The following is a 27966-nucleotide window of genomic DNA, read 5'->3' on the forward strand; positions in this document are numbered from 1 at the left end:
GGGGAGAAACATCAATGTGTGGTTGCCTCTCATGCTCCCTCTGTTGGGGTCCTGGACTGCAACCCAGGCAGGTGCCCCAACTTGGAACTGAACCTGTGACCCTTCGGTTCACAGGCCTGTACTCAACCCACTGAGAGACACCAGCCAGGGCTCAAAGAAATGTCATTTATTCCATTTTATGGATGGAGAAACTGATGTTTAGAGAAATGAAATGACCTCTTCAAGCCCAACTAGAAGGTGGATAAGGGCCTTATATTCAGGCTCAATGCAAAGACTGTGCTTTTACTCGCTATAGTTTAAGAAAGAGTGTTGCCTCCCGAAAGAGCTGAAGAGTGGGTGGGGTTAGAGAAAGTTCTTCATCAGGAGATATCAAAGCAGATGCTTAAAAGAAGAGGGGGTTGGAAAAACTATGTACTTGGCACCATGCTAGAGCTACTACATAAATATTTAAACTTTTCTGGTCATCCTAAAATTCCATCCTCAACAGCAAAACATATCCAAAGATGTGTTTGGCAGAACACAGTCTAAGCAAACAGAAATGGAAAACCAACCATCTTGCTTTAAAGAAGGCATGTGCCATGGTGTAGTGGGAGGAGCCTGGACTGGAAGGAGGCCCAGGTCCATCGCTTATCAGCTGAGAGAACTTGGGCAAGTCATTTCACTTCTCAAAGGCTATTTCCCACCTGAAAGACAGAGCAGGCATTCCAGTTCCTGTTCTGCTGACATCCCAGGGTAATTAGGAGAATCAGATGAGATAGTTTACATGAACATGCTTTCTTATCTCAAAGTCCTACATGAATATGAAGAATGTGGGGAAAAGACTCCTGAGTAATCACTTGCAGTATCATGTAAATATCACTCTCAGGTAATTGTCTCCTGCCCCAGAGACATTGAAAAAGTATATTACATTTCTTCTTACAGAAAGGTGTGATGGCTCAGTTAAGGTTCCGTCATTTTCTGAGGCCACAGTATTTGCATATGATTTGCATTTATTTGCATAATGGATTCAAAAGACTCACTGCAAGTGTATAAGAGTAAAAGAAAATAAATGAATAGGAGTAACCTTCTGCCATAGCATTCAAATCAAATATTCAGGGCATAATACCCTGAAATAGGAAATAGATTAAAATTTAAAGTATTGCAAACAGATAGGGAGATAGGTTTTAGAGTTCGGAAGCAAGAATAAAACCCTTATCTGGTCCCAGGTTGTAAAGAATCACATATTCTTAAAGGTCACTTCATCCTCATGATTTTCATGCTTGAATTTCCTCCTCCACAGCCCTTACTTTGTGCCTTTCTGTGGACAAAAACATGCACTGCATTATCTTCCAGTCTTTTCTGAAATGTCTCAGGTGACAGAAAGCTAACTCTTCCTCCAACAAATTGTTTTGGCAAATTTTGACTGTTTAAATGGTTTTATCTTATTCTGAGCTGCGAAAGTCCTTCCTCCAACTTCTCCACAATCATTATTGTTTTCTTGGGCCAACAGAACAAGTCCAAGCCCCCTTTATACATGCCAGTCCTCCGTGGTTTTGAAAATAGTTATGTCCCCGAATCATCCCCTTTCTAGTTTAAAAATCTCTAGTTTCTCCAACTGTGTTATAAGTTCATGCATTATAGCCCCTAACAGTCTGTTTACCTGAATATTTTCTCAATCTCCTGAGAAAAGCTCACTTGAATTCTGGTCCTAGCTTTGCCATTAACCCATCCTGTGTGCTTGGGGAAAGTTTTTCTGGTCTCAATTTCCTTATCTATAAAACCATGGCATTGGTCTAGCTTATCTATCAGTCACCTCTTCATCCAAAACCCCATTACTCTGTTGGAGAACAACAATTTCCATTTTACTTATGTGACAGTTATTGGCTTGAGCCAATAAACTGGAGTTACATGATCTTTTTCCTGAGGATTGCTCTTTCTTTCCTACTCCAGGTGGTCTCACCCCTTCTTGGCAAATGAAAAATAGAGGGAGGTTTGTCTAGAGCAATGGGCCTCATGATTGCTGCAGCCCTGTTATTCTCAGCACCTACGGAGATGGAATTGCTGTCACCCAGTCAAAAACACTTCTTGCAGAGCTATGGAGGGGGAAGAAGAAGAGGAGGTAAAACACCAGAAGCTCATTTATTTCTATTGGCCAGTAACCACGCCAGTGGAGAAAAAAAATGGTCTGTGGACCCAAGGTATTTTTGTAAAGTTCAAGCACCCTTATTTTACACATTTATACACATATCCCACACCATTCTTTGTTGTTCATCTGCTGCCTTTTAATCCACCAGGGTTCCATGCAGTTCATCTTTTGGGTCAGTTGCCACCCATGGCTGACTCCATAGAACTGCCCACTTCCGTGTCTGGGAAGCCTGTGCACTCACGTGCCCGTGTTTCTGGGTCATTATGGTCTGGGGAGTGATGCAGGGTCCTGGGAGAGCTCGTTCGGCTCTTCAGGTGCTTTCTGCACCATCACCCAAGGGCTATTTAGTTTCTTTCAAGGTTGTGCAAAACAAAATATGCTGTTGTGATCCAACGTTAGCAAAGAACTAGATCTTCAAGGTCCGTCACAGCTTATGGGCATCAGTGGGTGTTAAACTGTCCTGTCTTCTTTTCTCCTTCCGCACGTTTAGTTTTTGTTCTGCTTTTCTGTCATGCTTGCCTTCCCTTCTACCCCAGATGGTTAAATCTACTTGAATACAAAATTCAACTTAAACTTGAATGTTCTGATGCATTTTATGGCCAGTGGTACTCCTGATTATATTCATTTATTTTATCCAGTTATTGTGACACAAAGTTCAAAGCCATAAAGGCTGGAAGTAAAGCCTTCCCAAGGTCACCCTGACCCTCTCTGAGGGGTCCCTGCTGTGCTGCCTTGGGGGGACACATGGGAACAGAGCCCTCAAGCCTCCTCGTTACACTGCTGCACTGGTGTCTTTGCAGCTGATGGCTCTCGTGAAGGCACCAGCCTAGACTGAGGAAGTGATGCTGTGCCCCGTTCCCTCTGCAGAGGGGACATGGCTTTTCTTAAGTCCTGCTCAAGTTCAAGCTCAGATTTCTGGGTGGCTTCACAATGCGACCCCTGATCCTGTTGCTCCAGAACAGGCTCTCTCTCTGCCCTGTGGTTGATGGTGCTGCTGCCAACAAAGCAGGCACAGGAACTTCAGACAACATCGCCAGCTCCCCTCCACCACAAGAACACCCTGGCCCCGTCACATCTCGGCGCCCAGCCAGATGGGCTTCGGTACTCGGGGGAAGGGGGACTTCTTCCTTGCCTGATCCAGGGGCGGTCCGTCTGCATTTCCTGTGCCAGGATTCATTTCTTCCCCAGGTGACTGATGTTGGAACTATCCACTCCCTGGGCCCCCCGTTACAGCAATTTAAAAGCTGCCTGATGTTGGGGTAGTTCCCCAAATCTAGGCTTCACTATTATATGTGGCCATCTGGTTACACATATACGTATATGGTTCTGGAAATATATGTAACATGTTAGAATATTTGTCAAGCTTTAGCTTCTAATTTACCATCAGCTTAGTGCCATTCACTGACTTCTCTTTCAGATGGTGTGTTTTATAAAGACAGAAAAGTTATTTATCCTTAGGTTTTTTTCTCTCTAGCTTCAAATGACTATGATATTAACAGGCACTAGCAGATGGGGGCTGGAACAGAGGGCTGGCATTGGGACCCCAAGATAAACTCTCAGCTCTGAAGTAGAGTCATGCTAACAGTAGTACATTAACAGCAGACATTTTAAAGCTAAAAACAAGCTTTAAAATAATCTAACCCAACTCTGTGACTTTTTTCTTAAAGAATTTAAAAGAAAAACATGAGTCTAATACTTCCTATAGTTCAGATTGTTCATATTATTATCCAGCTATTTACGTGTAGGATGGAACACTTTTCACAACCTGTCTCCTGTCAGGCTTTTCACTGCGAGCACTGTACTAGATTAAACTTCGTAGCCCTTCACAGTGAAGTGGGGGGGAGGGGTTCTCCGAACCCTGCGTCCTTCAGTACGGCGCCCTCCATTCTGGTGCAGCTCAGACTGTTCTGTTGTGAGGACAGGAAGCATTTGTGGTGGGGGGTCGAGATCGTGGTGGTCTGAGGGGAGCATGTTTACTCCTCCACTCCATGTGGGGCGCTGGCTTCCTCATGTGAGTGGGATTAGCAGTGGAGAGACGTACAACAGCCTTTCTTGGAGTCCATCTTCAGACATGGCTTCCTATTGACATGAGACAAGTCATTAGCCCCTTGGAGTCTCAACTTCTATAAAAGATTAGTACTGTCTGCCCTGCCCTGCCCACTGTTCACAAAACTGCTGTGAAAACAGGGGAAAGTCCACAGTGAAGGACTGTGAAGAATGACTTACTATTTCTAGTGGGAAGCACATGCCAGTGACCAGGCTGGTCTCTTACCCTCAACCAGGTTTGTGATTTTAAGGAGCGGCTCCTTGGAAGGCGAAGTTGAGCTAGAGACAAAAATAAGCAGACTACTAAGAAAATGTACGCAGGGAACCCTTACCAGGCGTCAAGCACTCTTCTAAGCACTTGACATGCATTATCTCATATAATCTTCAGAAAAAATTGTTAAAGTAGGTCCTCTTCTTATCCCAAATCTACAGGTGAAAAACTTGAACTCACTGTGGTTCAGGGATACACACAAGGTCACAGGTCAAAAAGTGGACAACCCAGGACCCCTAACTGGATTTGTCTGATCCCAGAGTCTCACCCCTCCCCTCTCACTGCTTCTCCAGAAATTCCCTTGCTTATAGTAGAAAGAACCCCAGGGCCATGGGTGAGGGGCAGGAAATTTGTGAGGCTCAGATGTCCACTGCAGGGATTCTTCCTAGCACAGTTGACAGCCACATTTTCATAGGATTGGAGAGGGTATTTGGAAGAGATGTCAGCCTTAGCAATTTAATCAGCTGGACCGAAAGCAATCAAGATGCCATCTGGACCGACTCTGACTTCCTGCCCAGAAGATAAAGACATCTGGACTTAGTAAACGCCGAGGACGTGCTACCTTGGTCCCCAGGCCTGTGGGCTGCTCCTTGCTTCACATGCTTTCTTAATTGTGCACAATCTCTGGCTCCAAGCCACGGCTGGGGCCGCCGAGTGCCTGATTCTGTTGGTCACCAAGGGCTTCCCTGCTCACAACCAGTGACTACTGTGAGCCATGGTGACTTTCCAGTGCTAAGGAGATGGATTGACTGCAAAGGCCATTGTAAATAGTCCTCTTTTAATGATGAAGCGGGAGGTGGCTGCCCCAGGTCCAATTTATTGCTGTAATTAGGACACGTCATGACTTCTGATTGTTAAGTAGAGATGAGAGGAAATATTTGTACATGCAAAGAAGCTAATTAAGGTGGCTCACCAGCTGTGCATAACCAATCCGTGCGTACTGCGGTTCCTTCCTCCTGTATGGGGGGCCCTGGGTGGAGACCCAAGGACCTTGGCGAAGAGCTGAGGGACCAGAAGTAAAAGGTTAAGATCCTGCACAGAGGGCTTTTACTGTGGCAGCATCTGAATGGAATGCTGGCATGTGCTTTCTGCACCTTTTCCAGAGAAGGCTTGACCCTCACACACCAGCTCCTATTTTAAAGCAGAGCTCAGGTCCCTCCAATAAATGCTCAAAGCCAACGAACTTGGCAGGGTTGGAACCAAACTCTTCCCCACTTTTCTCTCCCCTCCCCTCCAGGAATAGGCACTATTTGTCCCAAGTAGACTCCTGAAATCCCAGTTCCCATAAGCAGCACTAATAAAACATGATCCAAATACCTCTCTCTCAGCTGCTACCTAGTTGGAATATATTGAAGGTTTTATAGTTTGGGCGAAGATTTGCTACTCTGGGGCAATTTTTATTTGAGAGTCTTTTTATTTCAAAATCACACAAAAAATATTGCACCTACAAGTGTCTACAAGTTACTATTATTTCAGACTTCAAAACCAAACCAAACCGACCCCAGTGGTAGGAATTTGTCCGCTTAGGTGGAGCGAGTCAGAGAGTTGGTCGGAACTTTGCATTCCCTCCAGCCTCTGTGCTCGGGAAGGGGCCGCTTCATGCTTTCCCTTTGCCTTTCTCACAGGCTGCGTTTATCTCCTCGCCTGTTTCCCATCCCGCTTCTATTACATTCCCGTTCTGAAAATCTTTTTCTTGAAAGACCTGTTGTGTTAACATTCGGTTCTTACTTCCATTGTGTCTCTAACTTTTCTCCCTCTCAGATTTTTATATTCCATTTTATTTCTGAACCCCACCTTTAGCTGCGGCTTTTCATCGTCTCGTCACCACCCCATTTGTCTCTTACTCGTCTGAACTCATTTTCTGTGGGGTCATCCTTTTTCTCGGTCTCTCGAGGGCCCAGCTGACACCCATTTGTTTTCTCCCCTTTTGGTTTGCAGGTCCCCAGGCTTTTGAGGTTGCCCAGATGGCTGGCGAGGTCCATACCCACCATCAGGCCAGGAGAGGAAAGGTGCCTTGCCTCTCGGCTTTGAGTTTCTGCCACGTCCAGGCCAGGAACCCAGTGGTCAGCTGAGCATGGCCACTAGGATGCCTGGTTGGAGGTAAGCCAGGGAGTGGTGAGCCCCAAACACCTGGGACACAGAGTGCCACACAGCTGTGGCACTGACCTTCACGGCAGGCAGTTCACTGCCAAGGTCCTACAAATCTAGTAGCTCTTGGCCTGTTTTTTGATTCCCCCAAATAAGATGCAAGTATATGGAACCTATAGGGAAGAAAATAGGAAGCCAAGAACTGGGAAGATTCTTGTTGGGATCTTTAACAAGGGAGAGAAAATCTATTTTGTATAGCTGAATATACATACATCATGATAAAGCCAGCCATAAATAGACGTTAAGGTAAGAGCAAAAGCTTTTACACAGAGATTCAATCAACAGTGGCCGAGTTGATGGGAAAAGTGTAAGACTGTAGTTCAGCCCCGGCCCAGTCTTCCTCTTCAGGACACAATCTGTTCCTGTTGCAAGTCTATTATTAACGAACAAACGAAAAAAAAGAAGAAGAAGAAAGAGGAAATTCTAGGACTCCCTTTCACTTTCTAATTATAGTTTAATTTACTTTAAACAAAACAAAAGTAAAAATTGAAATTTGTAGAGTCGATGATAAAATATAATGATCTATGTTATCAGAGGATTTAGTTTATTTATGACTGCACTGCATTACAGAATTCCTTGAAACCATAACCAAATCTACCACATTTTTTGATGACCCGATTTTTCAAAATTTAACTGCATGTATAATCTGCTGTGTAAAGTAGGGCTGAGAAACGTGCACATTAATATTCAAGAGCCTATAAGAAACCAAACACATGACAAAAAAACGTTTGCTTCATGTGAATCAGTAATGTTCGATTTGAGCTAGCTGTCCTAGCGACCTAGGCTGTGGCTTTCTGAGAAAAATGTGCCCCCCCACCCCGCCCCCTGCCCCGCCAAACAACCGGGGTGAGGCAGTGCAGTTTCGCGGTGTCTGGAGAGGTCACCCGTGATGCTGAAATGGCGTGCTGCCCTAGGGAACGACTGAACTCCCACCACGGTGAAGCCCTGTGGCAGGTTACGGTGCATGCTGGCTTTGGGCTCGAGGCTGTGTTTTGCTGCAGAGGAGAGAGTGGTGGGCAGGGTGCCGGGCAGAGGGTGGCCCATTCCCCATCCAGAAATTCTACCAGGAAAATTGCCTGACCACGGCCACTCCCCCAGAGTAGGTGTGCCTTCTGTTGAGGTGTTATTTTTCTTTACACTTGCACTTGCAAAATTGGGATTAAAAGTCTTTTTTAAAAAATTACAGCTTAAATGTTAACTATGTAACATTTTCATAAGGAAGTTGAGAAAAATAGCTACCTTTTTGTTTTCTTGAGAAAATAATATTAATACCTAGCACACAGTGCTTACCATGGCCAGCTGCTGTTCTAAGTACTTTACAAATATTAACTCACTTAATCTTTTGACTACACTCTGAGCAGTCATTTCTGGGTAAAGAAACAGAAAGAAGCTAAATAAGTGCCTCAAGGTCATTCAGCTATATGACTGAGAGGGGACTTGAACCTAGGGAGCACGGCACCGGAGAGAAAGCAGGAGAAGGAAGGTGAGAGAAGTCTGAAGGAAGGAAAGGCCATGCAGATGACTAATTTGCCCCCAACCCGCCCTGAAACTGCCCTCAGCACAGGGTCTGAACTGAAACCAGGGCCTCTGGGAGTGGAGAGCGGTCCAGCTTGAGAAGCAAGGGGTCGACTGTATATGTAGAAGGCTCTGTGGGACGTCTGAGAGACCTGCCCAGCCACCCTGTCTCCCCAGCACTTAGATCCACTTTCCCTTTGGGCTACAAATGAGAAATGCTGCTTTGGCCAGGGTCTCATGCTCAAGAGCTGAGCAACATTCGGAGAACGCCGGCCCATTGGTCTGCGACCTCCAGCTCGGCCTCACTCCCTAGCCTCTATTTTGTGCCACTTGCCGAGTCTCCTGTTGTCTCAGTAAACAGAAGTCCCGTTGTGTAGTCTAGCTCTGCGGGTTGCCTGAGCAGCACTGGCAGGCAGAAACATGAAGGGGGCCATAAACGGAATTAAACATTTTCTGCTAGCCCATTGCTATGTTTGTGTCCCTTCAAAACGCACACGTTTTAACCCCAATCCCCAGTTTCATAGTATTTGGAGGTGGGGCTTTTGAGAAATAATTAGGTCATGAGGGCGGAGACCTTGTAGTGATTTGTGCCCTTGTAATAAGAGACAAGAAGAGACGATCCTCTCCCCCACCAAGGGAGAGTACAGCATGAGGAGGCCAATTCCAAACCAGAAGGGGGCGCTCACCAGATGCTGAGTCTGCCAGCACCTTGATCTTTCTTATAGACTTCCCAGCCTCCAGAATGGGGAGAAATGTTTGTTGTTGAAACCACCCAGTTAATGGTATTCTGTTGCAGCAGCCTGAGCAGACCAAGACATCTACATTAAAAGTGTAAAAAGAGGCAGATGAGATTCATTTTAATAATATATTTTATTTAGCCCAATATATTAGAATATTATATTTGTAAGCAATGTAGATATCAATATAATCAATGTAAAATATCAGTGAGATATTTATACCTCCCATTTTTCATACTGTGTATTTTACACTTATACCACATCTTGGTTTGACATGACATTTTCATCGGAAGTCATTGATCTATATTTAGATTGCACAAAATTTACAGTTGAAAAAGTAGATTGACATACCCAAGTTTTTCCAAGCATACTTAAGTTTTCAATAATTGAATAGTGCATCAGCGTTTATATTTAAGTGAATGAAGTGAAATAAAAGTAATTATTCAGTTTCTCAGTTGCACTAGCCGTACTCTAAGTTCTGAAGAGGCCCGTGTGACTGGCTGCCTTTTTGGACTCAGAACTCAGAGTAGTTCTAGAAGTTACAGATAAATGAAATTGAATAACCAAGGGTCAGTGGGTTCCCATTAAACAGTGACCTAAAACTGTCGTTTACTTGATAACCTTTTCCGTGCTGGTCAGGATGACAGAGGAAACTGCAGGGAAGGCAGGAAGTTTGGGTTTTGGGCTCCGAAGTGGCGCACGGCCAGCTCCTAATGGCATCCCGATACTGGCAGTTATTTTGCAAATGTTAACCCTGCCACCTAGTGACCACTTCCTGAATGTCCCGCGGAGATCGCCTTGTGGGAAGCTCTCTGCTGACTTCAGTGCTGCTGTCGTTCCTGACGGCTCTGAGACTCTCCCCTCTCAGAGACCCCCTGCCGCCGTGTCCTTACTGTTTCAGGGCTGCTTTAGCGAGGCCCACAGAATTACCTCCGAGTAACTTCCTGTTTCCCCACAACAGCCAGGTGCTTGGAGTCAGACAGGAATGTCTCAAGAGCTTCCATTCTGCGGAGTACTATGATGGGAGGAGGTTTCTGTCCCCACAGGGTAAGAGTCCCTGCTACCCCTTTGCACTTGATTCCATAAGAGCTCCCGAATCTTCTGGTTACTTATGTGAAATCTGTGAGGACAATGTCTTGCTAATATTTTAGCTCCACAGCCTGGTTCGTTGCGTGTCTGACAAATGTCAGTTGGATGGATGGTATAGGCACGCAGCCTTTTCCAGAACTCTTACCACATTTCTCCAGTTGGGGCATCTTCCCTTTTCTACTCTCAGTATGCATTGTCATCTTTTCTTTGGCTCTCAGTTTCTCCTTTACTCCATTAAATGCTCAGAACATGCTTAGCACATGACCTTGCCTTGAATTTTGGAAATACAAAGGCAAAGTTGGGAACTCCCTTATTTACACCCACCAGACTTCCCAACCTAGCTGCACCTGAACCTGATCCCCCGTGGACCCAATGCCAGGCCTTCCTGATGTGCTCTGAATTCCCTGGACTGCTCATTGCGGTCACCTGGGATTCTTTAACAATGGCTGATGTCTGGGTCTCAACTTGAAAAATCAGATGCCATTGCTCTCAGGTGCTGGCTTGACACGGACATTTTGAAATTACCCCTGGGGGATCTGAAACTACAGCCCAGATCGGGACTTGCTCTCCACGAGTTTCTCTTTTCAGCCTTCTCAGACTTTGGCAGATAATCCCACCCTCAGCTGCATTTCCAGTTATTTGCACTCTGTTGGGTCATTTTCTAAATCACACACAATGCCCCAAACTCTAGTATCTGAAAATAAGAACTAAAACGCCTCCCTGGGTCCAGTATCTTGCACAACTCTCCGCTCTCTTTATGTGTTTTCTAAGCCAAACAAACTTCCAGAATAAGCGGCCCACACAGGCTGTCTCTGCTTCCTCATTAAATCTACTCCCGACTGGGTTCTGCTCCAGAGCTGATCACCCTGTCATTCAAAAAGGCTCACCTGGCCTGGCCTCCAAGACCCCATGCTCACTTCCTGTTTCTTTCTCAGACTACCTTTCTGCCTGACCCCAGTGTGGAGTTCCCGAGGCGGTGCCCAGCTGTCTGTCCTCTTCACTGCACGTCTGGTGCTTGCCAGTCCCTGGGACCTCAGGGTTGGTAACGCCAGCTCAGCGTATCCAGACTCCTATTCACCTGCCTCTCCACGAGGTGAGGGACACGCATCCCTGATTTCATGTCCCAAACTGAATCTTGATGCCTCCCCCCACCCTTAGATGCTCCTCTTACAGTGGTTCCCAATGCCTTAGTTTCCTGTGGCTTCTGTGACAAATTACAAAAACAGGTTAAAATAGCATACACTCATGCTTTCACAGTTCCGCAGGCCAGAAATCTAAAATCAGTTCCGCTGGTCTGAAGTCAAGTGTCAGCAGGGTCACACTTTCTCTGCTCCTTGACGCCTTTAGTTTTTAATGGCTGTCAGCACTCTGTGGTGTGTCAGTGAGGGTTTTCCAGAGAAACAAAACCAATAGTGTGTGTGTGTGTATGTGTGTGTGTGTGTGTGTGTGTCTGTGTGCGTGTGTGATAAGAAAACTACCTTATACAATTATAGGGGCTAAGAAGTCACAAGATCTGTAGCTGGCCAGCTAGGGTCTCAGAAGGCCCGCGGTATAAATTCTGTCTGACGGCAGGGAAGGAGGCTGTCTCCGGGAAGCAGCCAAGCAGGAGAAGTTCCCTCCCACTCAGCCTTTTTTCCTACTCAGGTCTTGAATTGACTGGATGAGGGTCACCCACACTGAGAAGGGCAATCTGCTTTACTCAGTCCACCCAATTCAAATGTAAAGCTCATCCAGAAACCCCCAGCAGGATGTTTGGCCAAATGTCTGGGCACCCCATGGCCCAGTAGGATTGACATATAAAATTAACCATCACACTTGGCCTGTGGCTGAATTACTCCAGCCTTCAAATCTGTTCCATCTTCACATTGACTTGATGTGAGTGTGTGTGTATGTGTGTATTTTTTAATATTCTTCTGCTTCTCTCATAAACATGCATATTGATTGTATTAAGGCCCACCCAGATAATCCACAACAATCCTAGATCTTTAAATTAATCATACCTGCAATTGCAGCTTTTCCAGATTAGGTAGCATTTACAGATGCCACATATTAGGACCTAGATATCTTATAGGGGGCCATTATTCAGCCTACTAATTCATACAAAGGGCACTTTAATCTACCCAGTTGCTTAAACCAGGAACCGGGACTCACCTTTGTCATAAAATTCTCCCCAACCCTATCTAATCCACTAATAATCTCTATATTTTCTGTCTTCTAAATAAGTTTGAATCTGCTCAGCTTGTTCCATCTCCTCTGCCATCAATCTAACCCCAAACCTAATGTCTTTCCTGGACTATTTTAATACTACACTTATATCCATTGTAATTGTCTCCTTATTTGGGCAATTATTTGTTGAGTGTCTTCTGTTACTAAACTAAGTTCCATGAAGGCAGGTTCCCATATATTTTGTTCACCATTATATTATATTTTTAAAAAGATTTTATGTATTTTTTAGAGAGAGAGGAAGGGAGGGAGAAAGAGGGTGAAAAACACTGATCAGCTTCCTCTCACACGCTCCAAAGTGGGAACGTGGCCAGCAACACAGGCATGTGCCCTTGACCAGGAACCAAACCGGCGACCCTTTGTTTCACAGTCTGGGGCGCAGCCCACTAAGCCACACCAGCCAGGGCTCACCATTATATTTTAGACTCCAGCATAGTCAGCATAGTGCTTGGTACAGTGTAGGTGCTCAATAAATACAGACCACGTGTATGAATAAATGGTGGTACATTTTCTGCCACTTGCTCATTTAAACTATTTGTATTGATACCCATCTATATGCCAGACATCCCAGTGGGCTCAAAGGACCCACCAGTTAACAAAGTACATAGAGCTCCTTGCTGTCACGAAACTTTGCAGTTGAGTGTGGGGGAGGACAGGTGGCATAATACATAATCAACGCATTTCTTATATGTGCATGTGCTTATATTAACATTAGGAAGTGAGAAATGTATGAAAAAGAACAGCAGTTCAAAGGGGATTTTATACACTAGAAATTTTAGATGGGCTTGTGCTTTCTGAGAAATGGACATTTGAAAAAAACCTGAAAGGACTGAGGGGGTGAATCATGCATATGTCTGGGGGAAGAGCTCCCCAGGCCCAAGGGAACCACATGTGAAGAGGTCCCTGTGGCAGGAGTGGCCCCGGGCAGTTCAAGGGCAGGGAGAAGGCCACTGTGGCTGGAGTGATTGAGGCTGAGAGGAGGACATGGTGAGGACCAGGAGGCCGTGGGGCAGGATCCTGTGGCAGGGGCGTCCAACTCGCAGCCTGTGGGCCGCATGTGGGCCAGGATAGCTATGAATGCGGCCCAATACAAAATTGTAAATTTATTTAAAACATTATGAGATTTTTTTGTTTTGTTAGTGTTTGTGTATTTAATGTGTGGCCCAAGATAATGCTTCTTCTTCCAGTGTGGCCCGGAATTGCCAACAGTTTGGACACCCCTGAAAAGCCTTTTGTCCAAGTGAGATAGGGATCCTTTGGAGCAGTGGTCCCCAGGCTTTTTGGCTCCAGGGACTGGTTGCATGGAAGACAATTGTTCCATGGACAGCAGGGGCTTGGATGGACGGTTTGGGGTTGATTCAAGCTTATTGCATTCAAGTTCACCTGGGCTTGCACTCAGTTCCTAACAGGCCTGAAGTGGCACTGATCCATGGCCTGGAAGTTGGAGACCCCTGCTTTGGGTGTTTTTTAGCAGGAAAGAGACACTATCTGACTTACACTTTAAAGGTGTCCATTTGGCTGCTGTTTGGTCTATAGAGGAACAAGTGGGGAAACAAGAACCTCTGCTGAAGTTCTTTCAGTAATCAAGGAAAAAGGTGTTGGTGGCTTGAACCAGGTGGCAAGAAATAGGGAGAACTGGGATGTGTTTTGAAGAAAGGGTCAATAGGATTTCCTGATAGATTGGTTGTTGCAGGAGAGGGAGAGAGAGAGAGAGAGAGAGAGAGAGAGAGAGAGAGAGAGAGAGAGATATAAAGAAGGATGCCAAGGTTTTTGGCTTGAGCAACTGGAAGCTAGACTAAATTCAGAGTTTTGTCTGGAACTCCTACCCCAAACATCTTAATTCCCTAAAGTCACTGGAACGGCTCAACAGCCCTGAACTTTCCAGACAGCTGCACATAGTTGTCATCCATCCTTCCCCAGAGAGCGTCTGATCACTTTCCTAAACTTTCGCCCCACTCCTAGCTCACATCTGTGCACGGGGAGTGGGTTGGTTTGCCTTCAGCATGATGCTCAGCCCACAGCCCCTCTTCTGCCCACGACTCACAGTCACAGAGCATCCTTGGCTTCCTCTCCAGGTTGGTCTGAGCTTCGACACCCTGGGTGCGATTCTGACCCTTGGCTTCGAGTTCAGTTCAAACTTGGGGCTCTAGGAGGTTGGCCTGATAATTATTTGCTCACAAAAGTTTCTCCTTATTCTGGTCCAGAACGGTTGAAGTCATTCAGTAGCCCCTGGATCTCTGTTGGTCCAGGTGGACTGGCCAAGTGCCACTGTAGGTAATTGTGCTGTTTACTCAACCTCCTCCTGGATTTTTAATATTCTCATAAATAGGGGCTTTGGGCTAGTCTGTATGGCAGGCTCAGAGACAAGACCATTCCATTAAGAAGCTGCAGCTGTTTTGAAAGAAGGCTCATTTTTCCTGTCTATGTGCAGCTATGTGGCTACGTGTATCGGGTGCTACAGGGCTTTGGGAAGTGTTTTGGATTGTCGGTGGCCAAGAACAGTTGTCTGTGACAGGCTCTGTTTTGACCCAGTCCCTCACCCCACAGAGGTCTCTCAGCAAGTTACATGAAGGGGTCAAACATCTCGGGTTTCCTGCTCCAATGAGAGTCAAGAGTGCCACTGTTTCTCCCAATTTTCGGTTGCCAGGTGGACCCTCTGTGTGAGCGTGTATGTCCATGAGCCCATAAACCCATGCTTATGTGGAATGAAAAGCCTCTGGGGAAAATGAATTTAAATTGACTCTCAACTATTTGTTCAGGAGCCGTCAATGTTTATTTAACTCACCAGCTTCCTTCCTAAATGCAGTGGCAGGCTCTGCCAAATTCCACAGACCTCCCCTTCCCGTTCTCCCCCAAACCTTCCAATGTTTAAAAAGCTCTGAGCCTGCCCTAATCCTGTCCTCCTCTTCCCTACGTGGTTGCTGTCTGGCTGGTGCATTCTGGGTAAGAGGGCTGCCAGTAGCAGAAAAGGGAAAAGGGAAAGGCCCAGCAGGTAAGCAAACAACCAATAGGAAGTGCTGTGGGCCTCCTGGTTAGGGAACTGATAAAGGGGACACGGGATATGTGTTCTTCGGAGCTTTCAAGCGAAGTTATCTGCACTGAAAACTAATAACTAGGGGGAGCCAAGACCTCAGGGGTGGTCCCACAAGGCCTTGCCCTCACCCTGATCAGCTTCTTAAATCACACCTCCTGTGCATCCTGCCCTAACTAGAGGACTGCCAGAGGTTTGGGACAGGAGCCAAGCGCAAGGGACCTCACTGCTCCTTTAAGAAATGCCTTGTGACCTCGTGCAGAGCTGAGCCAGCTTAGGCAAAACTGTTTGGGGTGCTGATGCAATGCAGCCCATTGTATCTGGGGGAGTTCAGCTTTCATCACCATGTAATCCAATTAAAGTGTTAGAGGCATTTTTTTCTTAGTTTTCTGAAAGTGGTTGCAGCCAAAGCCACTTTGAAATCTCTGCCCTTCCACGTATTGATCAGGAGAGGTAGGTGGGACTTCCTTTAGGGGAGCTCTGGTAGCAGTGTTTCCTCCCAATGTCACACATGGGGTGGAAGCGACGCCAGGTCTGCAGGCTGTCTCCGGGCAGGTGAGTGGAGGAAGTGTCTTTGCGCTCTCACTCAGCAGAACCATGCACAGCATTTTGCAGTGCGCTCCTGGGGTCTGCTTGGCATAACCTGTTGAATGCTGGGGTGTCATCTGATGTTCTTCATGTGAAGAGCTGTTTATTTGGCAGGTACAATGGGCCAGGCACCACCTTTCTATGGGCTTCAGCAGGCATTTACTTTGATCTACAAGTCACTGAATATCATTATGAAAAAAAAAAACCAAGTAGCACAAGAGTGTGCATAGTGTTCTTTTGTTCCTATAAAAAAGTAATTATATTTTATATATATTTGCAAGAGAGGGAAAACTTCCTGAAGGGTACCCCAAAAGTGGTATAGTGGTTGCATTTTAAGAGACTGAGAGAGCTACGATGTGGGAGGGAGACTTTTCACTCAGCACACTTTTATCCTGTTTAAGTTATTTTTAACCATGTGGGTTGTATTCCCATTTAAATTTAAAAAATACTGCATTTGTGTTTAAGGCGAATAGAAGTATTCCAAGGCAACTTTGTGGATCAGATGCTGTGGACCCAAGTCCTGGAGCAGGACAGGTCCAAGGAAATAGAAAGGCTGGAGTCCCAGGGACAAGATGGAGGGGTCTTTGAGGAGGACAGTTTTGACTGAGAATATGGAGGAGCTTGCCTTATGGGGGCTGGGCAGTAGTTTGAATCCGAAGACCTGGATGCAGCAGTCACAGTTCAGGTGACACTGACCAATGCCCAGCCACAGGGAGCGATGTGAGGCTGCGCCTGTGACCTGCCCACTACACACAAGGGGTGACCCCAAAGAACTTGGAATTTATTTATTAAAAAATGTGTATATATTCTCACATGTTTCAACTTTGTTCACCTTCAAAGTGCTCTCCGTTGGATGCAATACACCTATTTAGATTTTTTTCAATGCTCAAAACAGTTTTTGAACTCATCAATTTTGATGTCTTTTTGTGCTTCTGCCATTTTTTCTTTCACCTCTTCCACGTAAGCAAAACATTTCCTTTGAGGACATTTTTTTCACCCAGGGAAGTAAAAACAGTTGCTTGGGGTGAGATCAGGTAAATAGGGAGGGTGGGGCACAGGAGTCATGCTGCCTTCGGTAAAAAACTTCTGATCACTCAGTGTGGTGTGGGCAGGTGTGCTTATAAACCACCCATCACGCAGTGGGCAAATGCATTGAAAGAGCATTTAAAATAAATTCACAGAAGCTGCATGCAGCCTCTTACAACAACACCAGTTGGTACACTAATACAGAGGGGTTCCTAGAATACTCGTTAGCAAGGGAAGCCTGTACTACCCGGTTCCCACCCTCCAGAAGATAATGCTGGATTTGGGGGGGTTCCCCCTCACACATATCATTCTAATCTGAAGATCAGCTCAGCCTGAGGAACAAGCAGGCCTCACTTTCTCATTCCATCAGACTCAGCCCCAGCTGGTAGACATCTAGGATGTGATTATTGTTACTATTATAGGCAGTCAGGAGACCGGCCCAGCCATCTGGTCCTGAGCTGAGCTGTGTAGATGGAAGTCACTGTGCTAGTGAGGGATCCCAGACTAATGCCTTCCACTTACAGAAACCCATCGTCTTGCAGAAATAACACATGTACCGTGAACTCTAACAGAAGTGATAAGTCCTGTACAAGCAACAGATAGAAAAGGATTACATTAGTCAGGAAGCAGTCGGGGGCATTTGAAAAGATCTTTGCTTGCCATTTAGGATTTTAATAGCGGGAAGCGGGTATATTTCATTCAGGAAACTGCTTTAAGCAAAGGGAGGGAAGTGTGTTTAGGGAACAGGTGAGTAAGTTTGGTGGAAAGGCAGGGGCTTGGAAAGGGAGTGGAAGGTGAACAGGCTGGAAGGTTGGAGAGGGTCAGCTGGCAGAGGGTCTTGAGTTCTAATCTGTGTAAGTGTCAAAAGCCACCAAGTTGTTCTGAGGACAGGAGAGCCAGGACTTGGGCCCTTCAGGAAGATGAGTCTGGTAGAAGAGAAGGTCCTGGTGCTGGGGGATGAATCTTTAGGCTCTGTGATTCCAGCTGGGAGCTCATGAGAGTCAAGAGGAAGAAAGAGAAAGAGGTAGAGATATTCATGACAGACTTTTCAAAGGGCTCAAAAGAGAAGTGATGATGGACTGGGCGTTGGGAGAGAGGGAACAATTGGTGATGTGTTGAGGCTGGTCTGTTAAGCAAAGAGAGGTGTAATAGGCAGTTTGGTGGCAATATGCTAAGGAAGAGGATGGGTTGACCCAGGGTTCATTTTTATTGGGGGGAGGAGTAGATTCTTGCACCCAGTACGCAGAAGTTTGAGACTGGTGTTGAGGAGTGAAGCTGAGAGTTTTGGGGAGGTGAACTCTGTAATGGGCGTAGTTGAAGCCCAGAGACTGTTGAAAGAGAAAAAAAGAAAATAGTCAAGTAAGACAAAACTAAGAAAGGAGACAAGGCAGAACAGTGAAGACAAGGTGGTATCCCAGAATTTTAGTTATGGCAGCATAGCGCAGGAGTTTGAGATAAAATGTTCCCCTCCACCCAGAAGGCCGAGGAAAGTAGGGTGAGCAAGTAGGAAAGTAGGGTGAGCAAGTAGGAAAGTAGGGTGTTTGTGGTGGCTGAGAGGATGTTGATGACTTCTGAGAGGACAATTGTTGGAGATTGTTGGACAGAGGAAGCCAAAGGCATAGCTTGGAAATATCAGGGCCACAGGCTGAAGTCAACCAGAAGAGGTATTTTATTTAATCCTCAATATGAAAAAAAAATTGGGTGCTAATGTTTAAAAATTATTAACTTTCATTTATAGACCTGTAATTTGGCAGACTTCAAGTGGATATTCTTTAAATATTTCCTTAATAATCATTTTCTGGTGGCAAGGAGAAGCTGATTCTCTCTTTAAAAAACTCCATATCTGTGCTTCTATTTAAAATTACAGTTCATTACATACACTGATTATAGCATAACAGACTTCATTAAAATTGTTTTTTGTCTCACGTATTTTTTGTCTCACGTATTTTTTGTAGCGATAGGTAACTTTTTTTTAAATATAAATTTTATATAGTTACTTTTCAAGTACATTTTTTTTAATCTATTTCTCCCATCCCACCCCACCCCCCTGCCCGGTCTCCCCCCTCCCTCCATTTCCCCCCCCCAGTCCTCATCTCTGTGTCTTTCATACTTGTTCCTCAAAATCCCTCCCCCTTTTTCCCCTTAAGTTCCCTTCCCTCTCCCCTCTGGTCGCTGCCCACTTGTTCTCTATTTCAGCGTCTTTGTTTTTATTCTGTTTGCTTGTTTGTTTTATTCTTTAGCTTCCTGTCAAAGGTGAGATCATATGGGATTTGTCCTTCAATGCCTGGCCTATTTCACTCAGCATAATGCTTTCCAGTTCCATCCATGTTGTTGCAAAAGGTAGTAGCTCCTTCTTTCTCTCTGCTGCATAGAATTCCATTGTGTATATGTACCACAATTTTTTGATCCATTCGTTTACTGATGGGCATCTAGGTTGCTTCCAACTCTTGGCTATTGTAAATTGTGCTGCTATGAACATTGTGGTGCATAGGTTCTTTGAAATTGATGTTTTAGGATTCTTGGGGTATAATCCTAGCAGTGGAATTGCTGGGTCAAAAGGCAGGTCAATTTTTATTTTTCTGGAAAATTCCATACTGTTTTCCATAATGGTTGTACCAGTCTGCAATCCCACCAACAGTGAACTAAGGTCCCCTTTTCCCCACACCCTCTCCAACATTTGTTGTTTGTTGCTTTGTTTATGATAGCCATCCTGACTGGTGTAAAGTGGTATCTCATTGTGGTTTTAATTTGCATCTCTCTGATAGCTAACGATATTGAGCATCTCTTCATGTGTCTCTGGATATTCTGTATGTCCTCTTTAGAGAAGTGTCTGTTCAAGTCCTTTTCCCATTTTTTAATTGGGTTCGATGTCTTCCTAGAGTGGAGTCGTGTAAGCTCTTTGTATATTTTGGAGATTAAACCTTTGTCTGAGGTATCATTGGCAAATATGTTTTCCCATATAGTTGGTTGTCTTTTTAATTTAATACTGTTTTCTTTAGCCATGCAGAAGCTTTTTATTTTGATGAGATCCTATTTGTTTATTCTTTCCTTTATATTCCTTGCTCTAGGGGACATATCCGTAAAAATGTTGCTGCATGGAATATCTGAGATTTTCTTGCCAATGTTCTCCTCTATGACTTTAATGGTGTCATGGCTTGTATTTAAGTCTTTTATTCACCTTGAATTTATTTTGGTGTATGGTGTAAGTTGGTGCTCAAGTTTCATTTTTTTGCACGTAGCTGTCCAGTTCTCCCAACACCATTTGCTGAAGAGGCTATCTTTACTCCATTTTATGTTACTGCCCCCTTTGTCGAATATTAATTGACTGTAGAGGGTTGGGTTGATTTCTGGGCTCTCTGTTCTGTTCCATTGGTCTATGTGCCTGTTTTTATGCTAGTACCAGGCTGTTTTGATTACAGTGGCTTTGTAATACAGTTTGATATCAGGTATTGTGATCCCTCCTACTTTGTTCTTCTTTCTCAAAAGAGCAGCTGCTATTCGGGCTCATTTATGATTCCATATAAATTTTTGAAGTGTTTGTTCTATGTCTGTGAAATACGCCATTGGTACTTTAATAGGTATTGCATTGAATCTGTATATTGCTTTGGGTAGTATGGACATTTTGATGATGTTAATTCTTCCAATCCATGAACACGGTATATGTTTCCATTTGTTTGTGTCTTCCCTGATTTCTTTCTTCAGTGCTGTGTAGTTTTCTGCATACACGTCTTTTACCTCTTTGGTTAGGTTTATTCCCAGGTATTTTATTTTTCTTTTTGCTATATCGAATGGGATTTTTTCCTTGATTTCTGCTTCTGCTGATTCATTGTTTGTATACAAAAATGCCTTTGATTTCTGGATATTGACTTTGTATCCTGCTGTTTTGCCAAATTCATTAATTAATTTGAACAGTTTTTTGGTAGAGTCTATAGGATTTGTCATGTACACTATCATGTCATCTGCAAACAGTGACAGTTTTGTTTCCTCCTTTCCTATTTGGATGCCTTTTATTTCCTTTTCCTGCCTGATCACTGTGGCCAAAACTTCTAATACTATATTGAATAGAAGTGGTGAAAGTGGACATCCTTGTCTTGTTCCTGATCTTAGTGGAAAAGCTTTTAGTTTTTGCCCATTGAGTATGATATTGGTGTAGGTCTCTCATAAATGGCCTTTATTATATTGAGGAATGCTCCCCTGTATTTCCCACTTTGCTGAGTGTTTTTATCATAAATGGGTGTTGTACCTTATCGAAAGCTTTTTCTGCGTCTATTGATATGATCATGTGGTTTTTGTCTTTGCTTTTGTTTATGTGATGAATTACATTTACTGTTTTGCGAATGTTGAACCATCCTTGATCCCTGGGATGAATCCCACTTGGTCATGGTGTATAATCTTTTGGATATATTGTTGGATGCGATTTGCCAATATTTTGTTGAGGATTTTAGTGTCTATGTTCATCAGCGATATTGGCCTGAAGTTTTCTTTCTTTGTTGTATCTCTATCTGGTTTTGGAATTAAGATGATGCTGGCTTCATAAAAGGAGTTTGGGAGTTTTCCATCCTTTTGGATTTTTTGGAATAGTCTGTGAAGAATGGGGGTTAGCTCTTCCTTAAATGCTTTGTAGAATTCTCCTGTGAATCCATCTGGTCCGGGGCTTTTGTGTGATGGGAGTTTTTTTATTACTGCTTCAATTTCTTTTGCTGTTATTGGTCTATTCAGCTGTTCTACTTATTTTTCATTGAGTTTTGGGAGATTATATTTTTCTAGAAATGTGTCCATTTCCCCTAGGTTCTCAAATTTCTTGGCATACAGTTCTTCATAGTAATTTCTTACAATCCTTTCTATTTCTGTGGTATCAGTTGTAATCTCTCCTCTTTCATTTCTGATTGTGTTTATTTGTGTCCATTCCCTTCTTTTCTTGATGAGCCTACTTAAAGGCTTGTCTATTTTGTTTATTTTTTCAAAGAACCAACTCCTGGATTCATTGATCTTTAGAATTGTACTTTTAGTCTCTATGTCATTTAGTTCTGCTCTGATCTTAGTTATTTCCTTACTTCTACTTGCTTTGGGCTGTTTTTGTTGTTGTTCCTTGAGTTCTTGCAGGCGTAGAGTAAGGTCATTTGTTTGAAATGTTTCTGTTTTCTTTAGGTAGGCCTGTATTGCTATAAACTTCCCTCTCAGGACTGCCTTGGCTGTATCCCATAAGTTTTGGGTTGTTGTGAGATCATTTTCATTTGTTTCCAGAAACTTTTTGATTTCTTCCCTAATTTCATTCTTCACCCATTCATTGTTTAATAGCATACTGTTCAGTCTCCATGATTTTGGGTGTTTTGGGTTTTTTCCTTTGGGGTTGGTTTCCAGTTTCAGTCCCTTATGGTCAGAGAAAATGCTTGGTATGATTTCAATATTGTTGAATTTGTTGAGGCTTGTTTTGTGCCCTATCATGTGGTCTATCTTTGAGAATGTTCCATGTGCATTTGAAAAGAATGTGTATTTAGCTTCTTTGGGGTGAAGAGCTCTGTATATATCAGTTAGGTCCATTTCATCAAGGGTGTTGTTTAATGCTGCAATGTCTTTGTTGATATTTTGTTTGGAAGATCTGTCCATTTTTGATAGTGGGGTGTTAAAATCCCCCACTATAATTGTGTTGCTGTCTATATCTTTCTTAAATTCCTCTAAGATTTTTTTTTATATATTTTGGTGCTCCTATGTTGGGTGCATATATATTTATGATGTTAATGTCTTCTTGGTGGATTCTTCCCTTGAGTATTATGAAGTGACCTTCTGGGTCACTCTTTGTGGCTCTTTTTTTGAAGTCTATTTTGTCTGATATGAGAATTGCTACCCCAGCTTTTTTTCTTGTCCATTTGCTTGGAAAATTTGTTTCCATCCTTTCACTTTTAGTCTGTGATGGTCTTTTGTCCTGAGGTGGGTCTCTTGTGGGGCAGCATATGTGTGGGTCATACTTTCTTATCCATGACGCTATTCTGTGTCTTTTGATTGGAGCATTTAATCCATTTACATTTAGGGTTATTATTGATAGGTACTTATTCATTGCCATTTTTGTACCTGTGTTCCTCTCTGTCTGTCTCTTTTCCTTCCTTTCCTTAAAGCAGAGCTTTTAGTATTTCTTGTAGAGCTGGCTTGGTGGCAGCAAATTCTTTTAGACTTCTTTTGTCTTGGAAGCTCTTTATTTGGCCTTCTATCTTGATTGAGAGCCTTGCTGGGTAAAGTAGCCTTGGTTGTAGGCCTCTGTTTCTCATTACTTGGAATATTTCTTGCCAATCTCTTCTTGCTTGGAGTGTTTCCATTGAGAAGTCAGTGGCTAACCTTATTGGGACGCCCTTGTATGTTATTTCTTTTTTCTTCCTTGCTGCCTTTAAGATTCTCTCTTTGTCTTGGAATTTTGCCATTTTAATGATGATGTGTCTTGAAGTGGGCCTCTTTGGGTTCCTCTTGAATGGGACTCTGTGTGATTCCTGGATTTGTGTGACTTTTTCTTTTGTCAAATTAGGGAAATTTTCTCTCATTACTCTTTCAAATATGTTTTCTATCCCTTGTTCTTCTTCTTCTCCTTCTGGTATTCCTATTATTCAGATATTATTCGTTTCATATTGTCTTGCATTTCTCTTAATCTCTTTTCATTCTTTCTGAGCCTCTTTTCCCTTTCCTGTTCTTTCTGTGAGATGCTTTCTACTTTGTCCTCTAATTCACTAATCCGATCTTCTGTTTCATCCACCCTATTTTTAATGCTTTCCACTGTGTTTTTTAATTCAGAAATTGTATTCTTCATTTCCTCTTGGCCCTTGCTAATAATTTCCATTTCCTTTTTCATGTTGATATAATTCACAGTGAGATCATTGTAGCTTCCCTGTAGTTTCTGGTAGCTGATTGTGAGCTCTTTGAACTTCCTGATCACCAGTGCTTTGAATTCAGTATCTGATAGTTGACTTGCCTCTATTTCATCTAACATTCTTTCTGAGGATTCCTCCTTTCCTTTCATTTGGGGATTGTTTCTTTGTCTTCCCATTGTTTGTGAGACTCTTCTTGTTAGCCTCAGCTTCTTAGATTAATCTGTTTTGACACCCCGGGTTTATGGTATGAACTTTTGTGGTGGAATGCCTGTAGTTTCAATGGTGCAGCCTCTTTTGGTTATCCTGTTGTTCTCTGCTTCCACCTACTCAAATATGCAGCAACTTGTGGCTTCTCTCCTACAACAATGTGCAATTTGTCTCTCTGACTCTACTATTGGGAGGCCTCTTCTGTGGGTCCAGCTCTGGTCTTTTCATATTTTCAAGTTGATTGTGACTCGTCTGGTTCCTCCGTGACCGATGAGGTTTCTCGCAATAGGTAACTTCTGATTACAATGTGTAGGGGAAGCTGTAGGAACAGTAGTAAAGTTTTGTTCAAAATATATTTAAAAGTATTTCTAACTTCCATGATAGCAAAATATTTTCCATTTTTCTTTAGTTCTCTCTCTCTGTGTTTTTGAGATTTTTTTTCTAGACTAGTCAACTTCATAAAAATGTCAGGTGAGTGCCAACCGAGATAATATGATTGCTGGTTACTGGTAAATGATATCACACTGTGCATCATGGGTGTTTTGTTGGCCCCTCGGTGCTGACCTCAGCTGTCCTGTCAGCTGATGTCAGGATCTGTAAGAGTCTGGGGCTGTCCTGCTGGAGGGCACCACGGGCAAAGGCAGAGCCGTGCAGGGTGCTTTTAAAGGTGCACATTCGTGGGAGCCGGGAGTGGGGGGTTACGCTTGGCCAACTATGTGAGGTTTCATACGGAAAGCTGAGCTCACCCAGGACACATCGTACACTTACTCTCATGTTGGCTGAGTGTATCTTCCTGAAAATTGGGACCTGTGGTGGGCACGTGTATGGCCCCCTCCTTCGTGCAGATTGGGTAGGTTTTAGGCTGTCATGTGGGATGAATTTGGTGTTGGCATTATTGAGAATGAAAATATTTCTGTTTAAGGCAAGTGAAAGGAGTGCTAAGGCTCAGAGAGGGGCATGCAGGTTTGTGGCAGACAGACAGAGGAGGGCACCAGAAGGATTTTCCTAAGAAACCAGCAGGGCAAGCACTGAAATGCTACATCCTGCAGGCTCGTGGGGGCAACTGGGGCCAGATCCAGTGTGGACGGATGTGGCTTGGAGGAGGAGGGGAAGGAGAGGAAGGAGAGCAATTATAATCAGATGTAAGACTTCCAGTCATTTTAGTGAAACATTTATTTTAGTGAAATTTTTAAAGTTGCTTTTCAGATAACAGCCCCGCATTGAAAAAATGCTGTTCTGTGGTGTGTGGACTGCCTGAAGGCCTGTCACTGTGAGCTTCATGGGACTGAAAAACACTTCCTGTTTCCACACTCTCGTTGGTCTGACAGGAACAGCCAGACTGCAATGCATTTGTGGCCACCTTCAAGAGAAGAGATTTCTCATGTGACTGAACATGACACATCACTTTAACGTTCGTTTTAGTTTTTCTGTCACTCAGTATGAGTGACAGAGTGACAGAGTGGCATTAATCTCTCATACGTGCTGAGAAGGGGCAACTTACATGAATATAGTTAAATTTTGTTAAAATTATTTGGTCCACAGCCAAGACATTATCATCATGATGTCCATCTCTCAGCCTTCCTGAGTCTCAGTTCCTTTGTTTTGAACAGTGATGGGGGTGGGGTCTCCCTGATGGTCTTTAACATTGTTCTCTTTCAAATGTCAGAGAACAGGACAATAAGCTAGGATGGTATTCAGGACTAAGTCTGAATATGCTAAGAGATGAACTGAGGCATATTAAAATGTTTAAGTTTATTTGAACAAACATGGATTCTAATTGGGAAGAGACAAGCCAGAGATAGAAAAAAAAGTTTTATGGAGAAGACTCAAAAGCAAGTAAGAAAATCATCTGATTGGCCATAGCCTAGGCATTTGCCTTATTTGGAAAAGCCTAGTTGACTGCTTGTGATTGGTCACCCTTAGGTTTCTATTTCTTGACCTTGAGGCATTTACAGGCTTAGGTTTGGGTTTACTTATGTAGGCTGCCAAGGCATTAGAGTGACTTCAGACTAATGACCTCTGTGTTTCATTAATTTAATAAATGTGATGGGAATAAGAAGGCAGCAGCACCAGCGTCTCAGGTTAAAATTTTATTTGTTTGGTTTATATTAGCAGAGATAAAGCCATTTGTCGTAATACTTCACAAAACTCTCCAGAATTCCAAGAGACAATTTTTGCCAATTATATGCTTACAGCTCCTTATAGCTAAATATACATTGTTAGTCTAAATTCAGCAGAGCTGTTTACAGAACGCAGGGAGGCTTTGTATAATCAGCATGTACAAGATACTTATTTTCATTTTGCAGGATTTAGGACTCACGTCACTACTTTCAATGATTCTGAAGCTTATGCAAGGGATTTTCTTCCATGGTTCCCTTCATGCTGTGGGGTGTGCTGCTGCCCAGGGTCTGCGCCCAGGGGCCACTGACAGGAGGTGTCCTTCCTCGCTGACAGTCCCACTTGTTGGCCCTGCAGAAACTGTAACTCGCAGACCCCCTGGTTGTTGTGGTTTTACCTATTTTCCCTGTTTTTTCTTAGTTTTTTTATTTGTCTGTTTTGTTTTTGAGCAGTCAGCCTCAACCAATGTCCTTCTAACACTGATGTACGGTGGCCATGATGGGAACTCCTGGAGAAAGAACACCTGACTCATTCCACCTGGACACCCCCTTCCAGTGGCTTCAACCCCTCTTCCCAAATCAGCATGCTCATCTTCTCCTCAGAAAGGGTGCCGCCTGGTGCTATTCCACTGGGTTCACGCAAACTTCTTGATCAGATGTCCGTCATGTTGGTTTGGTGGCCCAGCTATTTTTTCTGTCCAGGGCCACCCAGGCCACACTGCATTGGAATGCGGCGGGACTTCCTGAAGGGGGTGAAGTATAGCTGCCGAGCTCTAGTTTCCTGATGTTTAGCTGGGACCCCTAAAACGTCATAACTTGTGCACACATCAAAACATTTTTCATAATATTCCAATATTATCCTTTTTGTTTTTCTCTTGGTTGTTCTTGCTAGGGCCCCCCCAAATATTTTGTTTGTTTGTTTGTTTTCTAGCTCATCACTGTCTGCTCAAGTTTTGGCTAGTGAGTTGGCTAGTTTTAGTTTGTTTTGCTGGAGATCTGCTTCACACAGACATTAGGGGGTCACAGCAGCTATTTAGTACACATCTCTGTAAACAGGATGCTGCATCATGCACTTTACATAGTTCATTTCTAATCTTCCATGTGAGGTGTGTTTTATTTTACCCATGATGAGGTGGAAGTTTGGAAAGGTCACATGCCTTGCCCAGGGTCACACAACTTCTGCTGGCTGATCATGACTTCGGGAGCAGCTGACTGCGCTGTGAGCCCTCCACTGCACCATGCTGTCCACTTGTGTGGGGGGATTTGGTTTCCTTGTCTCCAGCCTCTTCCTGTCCCTCCAGTCCCCGACATGTGTGGCTCATAGGGAATATCCCCTTCACTCCCTCTGTCAGAACACATCCCTCCTAACTTAAACCTCTGTGCAGCACACGTTTCTCTTCAAAGCCATTACTGAATACATGTACCTGACTTTGATTAAACTTTCCCATTGCAGGTTTTATCTGATTAGCACAAGTCTCAAGATAAGGCCTGAGAGCACAGTTTTATCCTGAAAGATAGTACAATTAATTAATAAATAATTATTAACTTTAAAAGTAGAGTTGACATGGTTTTTAGTGATTTATACCTAATTACCAAAAGTATACCAGGCAGCTCAAAATAGCATATATAATACACGTTATAATTCACTTCATGTTCATGAATCCCTTTTACCATAAAAAAAACATGAGATAAGGGTTGTTAATATTTTCCACGTTCACATAATGAGAAAGTAGCAGTTTTAAATTTATCCTTTTTTTCCAATGCCCAAGCTCTTTCTACTATACCAACCTGCCTCTTTACTGTCATTTAAATGATTAATTATAAATTAATATTATATATTGCATACCAGATACCTCTGTTATAGTAGTGTTTGGAGATTAAATGCATTAATGTTAAAATTTGCTTAGAATTTTCTGGTAGAAAAGAAAAACAAATATATTTATATGTGTATTGTTCTACATGTCACAGAAGAAACTTCTGGGACAACAT

The 27966-nt window shown here is 43.6% G+C and overlaps 1 long non-coding RNA gene across 2 annotated transcripts in view; it reads left to right on the forward strand.

Annotated features, from left to right (window-relative positions):
- The first annotated feature begins 9802 nt into the window (after positions 1–9802).
- The window catches only part of LOC119053317 (uncharacterized), a 52768-nt gene continuing 34604 nt past the window's right edge, over positions 9803–27966 (forward strand). For both annotated transcript variants that reach the window (XR_008390084.1, XR_008390085.1), the window contains exon 1: positions 9803–9889. This is a non-coding gene — a long non-coding RNA (uncharacterized LOC119053317). The remainder of the gene's footprint in view (positions 9890–27966) is intronic.

This window comes from Artibeus jamaicensis, unplaced genomic scaffold, assembly GCF_021234435.1.
Source record: "Artibeus jamaicensis isolate MK-2021 breed Jamaican fruit bat unplaced genomic scaffold, CSHL_Jam_final scaffold_369, whole genome shotgun sequence".
Lineage (NCBI taxonomy): Eukaryota > Metazoa > Chordata > Mammalia > Chiroptera > Phyllostomidae > Artibeus > Artibeus jamaicensis.